The 9,041-nt window shown below is 43.7% G+C and overlaps 1 long non-coding RNA gene across 1 annotated transcript; it reads right to left on the bottom strand.

Annotated features, from left to right (window-relative positions):
* Positions 1–1,660: 1,660 nt before the first annotated feature.
* LOC144334590 (uncharacterized) lies at positions 1,661–5,952 on the bottom strand. The gene is made up of 2 exons (XR_013404552.1): positions 5,552–5,952; positions 1,661–4,662 (listed from the first exon to the last, which is right to left on the bottom strand). It is a non-coding gene; the product is annotated as an uncharacterized LOC144334590 (long non-coding RNA).
* Between the last annotated feature and the right edge of the window lie 3,089 nt (positions 5,953–9,041).

The following is a 9,041-nucleotide window of genomic DNA, read 5'->3' on the forward strand; positions in this document are numbered from 1 at the left end:
CTCTCATGTTCTTTGACTACTAGCAACATGTATCAGTCTTTAATGATGATGAACAAACAAAAAGTGAAAATATTCTGAGTAATTTAAAGATGAAGAATTCAGGGCAGCTTGCAGCAGCAGAAATGTGTAACCCTTCTCTTTAGAGTAGTACCACTGGATGACTTAGTTACAAAGATCTTGTACTCTTGTGTATCTTCACTTATGTCATTCCCAGCAGGAAAAGGCAGATCAGCTTAGCACTGGACCCTGTTGTCACCCATGTGTTTAGAGTTATTGGGAGTTCATGATTGGCTGACTCATAGGAATCACATGCAGCAGCTGAGATGCTGTTCCGCTAAAGAGTTGCTGGAGCTACAAAAACACAGATGTTCACGATAATGCCTTTAATACAGAAAAAATAAATAAAAGTAATGTATGGAATAGAAAGTTATATAAGAAAGCCAAACGCCGAGTCATCAGAATGAATTTTGAAAAGTTATGACACTGATCTAATGATGTATATATTTAAGAAGAATACAAATGGATAGCATATAGTAGTTATTGGGTATTCATGGTAGGTATGATGCTTGTTTTATATGCAGCAGGATTTCTCAATCTGGGCACTATTTACATTTATTTCCTGTTTTTTGGCAGGGTGGGGAGGTGTCTTGTACATTGTAATGTGTATAGCAACATCCTTGGTCTCTGCTCACTAGATACCAGTAGCTCCCTCATTCCTCACTCATGACAAACACAAATGTCTCCAAACTTTGCCAAATGTTTCCTGGTGTCAAAATTGCACTTGGTTTAGATTGAGATAAATTAGATCTTGGGAAACACGTGCTCTAGTAAGAATAATTTTCAAATAATTTTGGTTAAAATACATCTTGCCTTTGAACATAGGAGGCAGGGACCCGTTATCAGTGATTAGTAACTTTCTACTGATTCATTTAGATGAAAATGAATGTAAACATCTTTCTCTTTCAGGAGATGTCCTATTTTTCCAAAGCATGTATTGTATAGGGGAAAGATAAGTTTTGGCAAAATGGTTAACCATTTCTCGCTCTTTCTGACTTGGTGGCATTTGAAAATATAATGCTTTCTGAGGTTTGGGTAGAAAGTTGAAGGAAGTAAAGACACTACAGATCCCAGGTGGTATGTTCAACATTTCCTCCTATCCAGAAGACTTTAAAAGAGAAAAATGATCATGGAGTTGAACATTTGGCTCCCCAGATGGTATTGGCAATCATTTGAATTTCTGGACCATGGCCTGAGATATTGGAATGATGAAACCTGGATAACATAGCTCAGTTCACTAAAGGGGGGGACACTTGCTTGTCTGTAATAGCTCTTCTCAATATGAGGTCTGCAGAATACCAATTCTTGGGCCTTATCACCAACTTACTGAGCTCAGCAGGAAAAGGGGATTGGAAGACACTGAGTTAACATCTGTAAATTAGCTTTACAGGTGCTCCTTATGCATTATGAGTTTTGAGAATGTATGGCCTACTAGATAGTTTCTTTTTGTCAATTAACAACACTAAATTAGGGAGAGGGTGAGAGAAAATACTTTAAGATACAGAGTAATGTAAAGACAGAAAAATATCAAGTATTTTATAATTCTAAAAAAGGCTAGAAAGGGTATATGTTCATATTCACATGTGAAATTGAGATTAGCACATCAGGCAATCGATACTAATTTATTAAAATTACTGAGACTTTCTGGATTGAAGCTCAAAATTGGAAAATGGTGGTTTAAGGGTAAGTTCTTTCCAGAAACGTACATTTTTGTAGTGTGGGAGTATCAGATCCCAAGGTCCAGGTCCAGCCCATGCTGTGGTCCGAGGGGAGTGAGTGGATGGGCAGAAAGAAGAACACTCGGGGGTCTGGGGGTGGAGTGCCGGAGGGTGGAGGGGGCGTAGTCAGGTGAATATGGTTTTATTCAGCAGCAGCTCTCATTAGCAACTTACTTACACTAGCTCTTTACACTGTGCACCTTTATCTTGGCCATCTACTCCAGTTCTGTGGCTCCTGCTGCCCCCATGCCTGCAGCTGCTGCACCACTGGGCTGGCTGTCCCTTGCCTTCAGGGTTAGCAGCTTAATCTTTCCCTCCCTGTGCACCAGTGCAAGCCATGCTGTGGCTCTCCTCTGTCTGCAAGATGGATAACTTTCTCTCTCTCTCTGGGCACCAGAGCTTGCACAAGAGCCATGTTGAGCCAAGCTGAGCCCCAAGAGCCCCTGTACGGTGTTAGCAGGGCAATTATACCTTTTATAGACAATAGTGGCTCAGAGCCAAGTATGAACTGATACAAACAGGTTATATAACAAATGGCACCTGTGTGCCAAACTACCTGAGTCATGCAGGCCGGGATATCTGCCTTGGCCTATCCTTGACCAACGCACATTCATGCACCTTACACTCCATCCCCTAGGCCGAGGGAGACATAGGTTTTGGACACACAGGTTATGCATATAAGCTTTGTGCACACAGGCCCAGTACATATATATAGGACTGACACATAAGCTTTGGGCACACAGGCCTGATACTGCATAAGCTTCTGGGCATGCAGGCCCATTACATATACAAACTTTGATAAACTGCCCAGCTATTGGCGCAGATTACCACAAGTGTCACCTCCTTGGTGATTACCATCCACATTTCCCTGAGTTTAGCTTATTGGCAACTTTGCCTATACCTGGTTTTAAACCATATGGTGTCAGTAGTAGGCTAGGCTGCATCAGCAGTCCAGGAAGCAGTAGCACCCCAGCTAGACCCAGTAGTGTACCATGCTCTATTAGGAATGGGGGTTGCCCTTCCTAATGGTGAAGGCTCAGGGTCTAAGAGTACCTCAGGCCCCATGGCATTATCTTGTATTAGTTCTGCAGGCCCTGAAACCTCTTGTAACTCGGCTGCTAAGGGACTTATACTTGGCATACTCCGCTGCTCTAAGTAGGCACCCTACTTCATTAAAGTGGATATCTGTGCCATCCCTGTTCAGGGGCTCATTACCCATGAATGCACCCATCCAGCTAAAGGGTAAGTTGTCTGCATGACTGTAACCCGTCCTGCCACGCTCTTATGGGCCTGAAGGGCAACATAGGCAGTCATTAATTGCTTTCCCAGTCCAGGGGCTGGTTACCGAGGAACACACCCATCCCGTCATTACTGCTTGTTTATTAAGGAACACCAGAGTTCAACTCCCTTCCACAGCTGAGACTAACAGCCCACTGGCACTTCCAATCACTCCATGCACTGCTATATGCCCTAGCCAAAACTATCTGTGGTTAGATGTAAATCTAGTCTAAATGGGCACCCTTGATTGACTACACAGAAAGGGTGTCTTAGCCTCATCATCCTAATTCCAGGCAAGAGAGGACACTGCCAGTTTTCAGCCTGCAAGAGGATCAGAGGTTAACATTACATTATTAACAAAATCACAACATATGTTGGGGCTATACAATAGCCCTGCAGCAACACTGTGAAAGTTCATTGTTGCCCTCCCATGAAGGCAAACTGTTCCTGGCTCTCGGTGGACTGTCCCTATTCTGTTGTCAAATGGTCCATCAAGCCTGTGACAGACATCACAGTGACCAAACCATGCAAAACATTCAGCACCAGAATGCGTGCAAGTATGGGAGAGACATACACAGTGCATACATGGAGAGCTAAGCGGCCCATGCCAAGATGCAAAGACACAGGTTTTCATTTTCACTCACTGGTCTTCATAGCCATTAATAAATGCAGCTCTGCCTGGAAATTTATCCGGGTCCAGGGACCAGTAGATTGCCAAGTCCAAAGGTAACTGTTTGTCTGGTGCCCCCCACAAGCCGTGCATCTCGACCAGTTCTCTTATCAAACAGATAAGGCTTTACACTCCCGCTAACTGCAGCAGGTAGTCTTTGAACTGGAATTCTAGGGCAGGACTGGGCCGTGCAGCAATATCCTTCTTCCACATGACTGGCATTAAGTCTGTACGTGACTGCCGACATTACTTGCTTAACTCCCACAACTTAGCGGGGACACAGGCACCAAAGGTAAGGTGTTCCACCAGAGTAGGGGGGCGTCTCTGGCCCACCCTTGGGGCCTGACAGCTGCTCATGCTCTATTTCCAGGTGGATCACTGGGTAAGCTTGCAATGGAAATTCTTCCTCCTCCCCGCGCTGCATCCTGCAAGGACTGGGCATGAACGCCCTACAGTGCAGTCACAAATGGCCATCTGACTGCTTGTAAAGGCATGCTTCTTCTCGATGCTGTGCACTTCCAGGTGCTACAGCGCCTTCTCCACACTCCCAGGAGACCCATCCACTGTCATTCATGTTTCCATTGGGGTCCATCCAAGCAGCACCGCTGCCACCAGGTACCACAGCTCATGCTGCAGCCTCATAACTGACTGGGGAGCCTTCGGGGACTGAAGACCTGCTCACCTCTTCCCATCCACATCGTCAATTGTCAGATCCTGGGGTCCAGGTCCAGCCCATGCTGTGGTCTGAGGGGAGTAGGTGGTGGGCAGAAAGAGCACTTAGGGGGCTGTAGGCAGGTGAATATGGTTTTATTCAGTAGCAGCTCTCATCAACAGCTTACGCCGGGCGAGGTGGCTCACGCCTGTAATCCCAGCACTTTGGGAGGCCGAGGCGGGCGGATCCCAAGGTCAGGAGATCGAGACCACGGTGAAACCCCGTCTCTATTAAAAAATACAAAAAATTAGCCGGGCATGGTGGCAGGCGCCTGTAGTCCCAGCTACTCAGGAGGCTGAGGCAGGAGAATGGCAAACCCGGGAGGCGGAGCTTGCAGTGAGCTGAGATCGCGCCACTGCATCTCAAAAAAAAACCCAAAAAAACAAACAAACAAAAAACAGCTTACTTACACTAGCTCTTTACAGTGTGCACCTCTATCTTGGCTCTCTGCTCTGGCTCTATGGCTCCTGCCACCCTCATGCCTGCAGCTGCACCGCTGGCTCTCCCTTGCCTTCAGGGTCAGTAGCTTAACTCTATCTCTGGGCACCAGTGTAAGCCAGTGGCTCCCCTCTGTGCATCTGCAAGAGGGGGCAGCTTTGGCCTTCTCTCTGGGCACCAGGACAAGATCCATGTTGAACTGAGTCAAGCCCCAAGAGCTCCTGTACAGCATTAGCAGGGCAATTATACCTTTACAGGCAATAGTGGCTCAGAGCCAAGCATGAACTTAAAAAGGTGATATAACAGATGGCGTGTGCACCTGTGCTTCAAACTTGCTGAGTCATGTAGGCCTGAATATCCACCCCAGCCCATCCTTGACCAAAGCCCATCCATGTACCTTAGAGGGAGGCAGAGTTCTACTGTATATCAAAGTGTGTATACTGTGGAAATCTTTAGATTTTAGAGTCCATTTTCATGGGGATAGCAGAAGAGGAACAGAGGTGACATCACAGTGACTGTACATACAAGCAGCAGAGACCCATGAAAGAAATGAGCAACATGTCCCAACTATCATGCTCAACCCATGTTTACTTCAGTAGAGACAGTATCATGTTTAAGAGGCCAAGGAAGAGAACTAGAGCCGGTGAATAAGACATAGGTCTTATTGAGGGAACTTACATGCAAGGTGATCCAGTAGTAGCACGCTGGACAGGAGAACTGCAACCGCTTGTAAAAAGTATGAAGTTTATATAGTATTTTCACTTAGTACCCCCCACGCCTTAGCAACCCCCACCTGTCAATCTTTAAGCCCATACAAAGGGCCTCAATCCTCTGTATGGCCTGTATTCCATGGAATGGACTGAGGGTTCAGATATTCCTCATACATAAGGTATAAATGTCCAGGTTGGCCACTCCGAGATTCCTTAGCTCAGAACTCTGAACACACATTCTTCTTAGACCATAGGGTCATTCTCAGGATATGCTGTTATTGCAGTCAGGTGCATCTGCCATACACCAACCAAAGAAACACACAAAGCCAATCCCACAGCATCTGCGAAAACACTCCTTCAGCTAAAAGGGTAAGAGATTCTTGACTTTTTGATAACTTTGTTCCTGAGGAAGAGAAAGTATCTAGGGGGAACTGACACTTGAGGCCTAAACATATAGTGAAGTGAAAGAGATTGGCCTGTGAGTAGAAAGCTGCCATATGTTGCTAGTTTGTAACAGCGAGAGCAGGAAAGAGTAAGCATAGCCTGAAGTTTAAGGATCAGATTTCAAGAAATTCAGAGAAAAAAGTCATGACACAGCATCATAAGACATCTGGAAGGGAAGTCTACTAGAGAAATAGCAAAACTCTGAGGAGGAAAAAAAAAAAAAAAAGCAATTCACATTGTTTAGTTGCAAGTGGCCTCAACCAACAACAAAAAGACGTAATTTTAAAAACCAGTGGTGTCGTACAGAGAGTTTGCTGAAATGACCAGATATTTAAAAGCAGTATGTGTATGTCAGAATAACTGATCAGATATTAAATTGTTTTGTTTACCTTTTTTTTTTCCATCTCCGATTTCAAAAAATATTTGATCAGGCTAAGTCATTGCCTCATCATTTTCTCTAAAGTGGGAAACAAGCTTCTTAGATCATCACTCTTCTTTATTTTTCTGTAAAAGACTTAAACTTACAGAGATTATGCTATTCATGTCCCTGAAAGGTAGAGATGGCAGTGATATAAATACTTTTGAGAGATTTCCTTAGCCTGGGAAAGAGATAAAGGTTGATGGTTTCTGAAAACAGCAAGTTCTCATGTCCCATTATGATTCACCCTCCAGAGTATTTTCAGGCCCATAGAGCATATGCCTGTGTGGAGCCGCTAAGGATAGCTGTATGCTATCCATATGGCAGCCATCGCCATTACCCAACTTAGAAAAGATGCCTGTGCCCTAGAGAAGCAGCAAGGCAGGATGATGTGTGTTAGGTCCATGAGCATCTAAGAAACCATCCATATTTGCTGGTACACAAGGATATTCCTAATATTCTGGTGCCCACCTTGGAACTTTTACACAAACTTTGATAAAAGAGTAAAGAACCCCAATAATGCATTATAGCAAATTTATTATTAGTAAATTATGTTAAACTCTTACTAGTTGTGTGATGCTGAGAGACTTAATTAGCCACTTGAGCTTCAGCTTCTTCTTCTGTAAAATAGGTATAATATATCTTATAAGATGTGGAAGATTAAATAAGATAATGTAAATATGGTGGCAACATAATATCAGAGACGTCATTGGAACTGAGTTAATAATTGCATTCTTCTTTTTCTTTTCCAAGTTAAAAAAATTCTTGAGATTTCTGGCTGGGCTGACAATTGAAGGACTATTTTAAAGTCTTCACAGGAGGACTTAGCCCACTCCTTTATGAGTGACAAAAACTGGAGATATATTTTCTTGAGAGACTGAGAGAGGCTATGGATTTGGGGACACTCAACAAAACAGTAAAGCGCTGTACTTAAACCAGTATGTATTGGTCACATTTTGTATTCCTATTAAGACATACTTGTGACTGAGTAATTTATAAAGAAAAGAGGTTTATTTGGCTCGTGGTTCTTCAGGTTGTACAGGAAGCATGGTGCCAGTATCTGTTCAGCTTTTAGTAAGGGCCTCAGGAAGCTTACAATCATGGTGGAAGGTGAGGCGGGAGGCAGGCATATCACATGGTGAGAGTAGGAGCAAGAAAGAGAGGGAGGATGTGGCACACTCTATTAAACAGGTTATGTGTGAGCTGGGCAAGAACTCATCACCAAGGGGATGGTGCTAAGCCATTCATGAGGGATCCACCCCCATTCTACAATATTTACCACTAGGTCTCAACCCCCAACATTGGAGGTAACATTTCAGCTTGAGATTTGGAGGGGGCAAACATCCAAAGCATATCAGGGGATTAGGTTAAAGTCTATATTGAAGGTAAGATTTCCCATCCCAGATCCATTTGTTCAGCTAGCTTCAAAATGTTGGTAGCTGGTCTTATATCCCCTGATAGAAGTTTAAAGGATTCTCTTCTGGAGGAAAAGTGAAAGAAAACAAAACTGATTCAGAGAAGAGGAATACATATACTGAAATTTGGAGAAGTGCAAAAAAAGTCTAAAATACTTCCTGGTCAGTTTAGAGTGATATATATCAGTTAAGAAGCCCTGAATATACGCACAGAACTTTCAACAAGTTCTTTAGGGTTTCACTTTTAAATACGAATAAGAAACAATCAGTGAACATTGTGGGGCATACCTAAAATGAAAGACAGAAATAAAGCAAACAGAAAAGAAAGAGAGACTTAGAAAAATCACAGACAATCCAATCAGTAGAATAAAACAGGAAGAGATGATAATGTATAGCCACAGAGATAAGGGAAGATATTGTATTGATGAGATGTAATCCAGGTGCTTTAAAAAACAATCAGAAAGCAAGAAAATTATCAGAAACTAAAATATGGTATTCAATCTTTTTTTTTTTATTTTTTATTTTGAGATGGGGTCTCACTCTGTCTCTCAGGCTGGAGTGCAGTGGCGCGATCTCGGCTCATTGCAAGCTTCACCTCCCACATTCACTCCATTCTCCTGCCTCAGCCTCCTGAGTAGCTGCGATTACAGGTGCCCGCCACCACACCCGGCTAATTTTTTTTTTTTTTTTTTTTTCGTATTTTTAGTAGAGATAGGGTTTCACTAAGTTAGCCAGGATGGTCTCAATCTCCTGACCTTGTGATCTGCCCACCTCAGCCTCCCAAAGTGCTAGGATTATAGGCATGAACCACCACGTCCGGCCTCAAAATTTTTAAAAATGTAAAATGTTTAGAATATAAAGTCAATAAAATCATCCACAAAGTGCAGCAAAAAAGGCAGAGATAAAAATAGAAGAAAGGCCAAGTGCTGTGGCTCACACCTGTACTCTCAGCACTTTAGGAGGCTGAGGCAGGAGGATCACAAGGTCAGGAGTTCGAGACCATCCTGGCTAACACAGTGAAACCCCATCTGTACTAAAAATACAAAGAATTAGCCGAGTGTGGTGGTGGGCACCTGTAGTCCCAGCTACTCAGGAGGCTAAGAAGGGAGAATGGCGTGAACCTGGGAGGCGGAGCTTGCAGTGAGCCAAGATCGCGCCATTGAACTCCAGCTTGGGTGACA

The sequence above is a fragment of the Macaca mulatta genome, chromosome 14 (assembly GCF_049350105.2).
Source record: "Macaca mulatta isolate MMU2019108-1 chromosome 14, T2T-MMU8v2.0, whole genome shotgun sequence".
Classification (NCBI taxonomy): Eukaryota; Metazoa; Chordata; class Mammalia; order Primates; family Cercopithecidae; genus Macaca; species Macaca mulatta.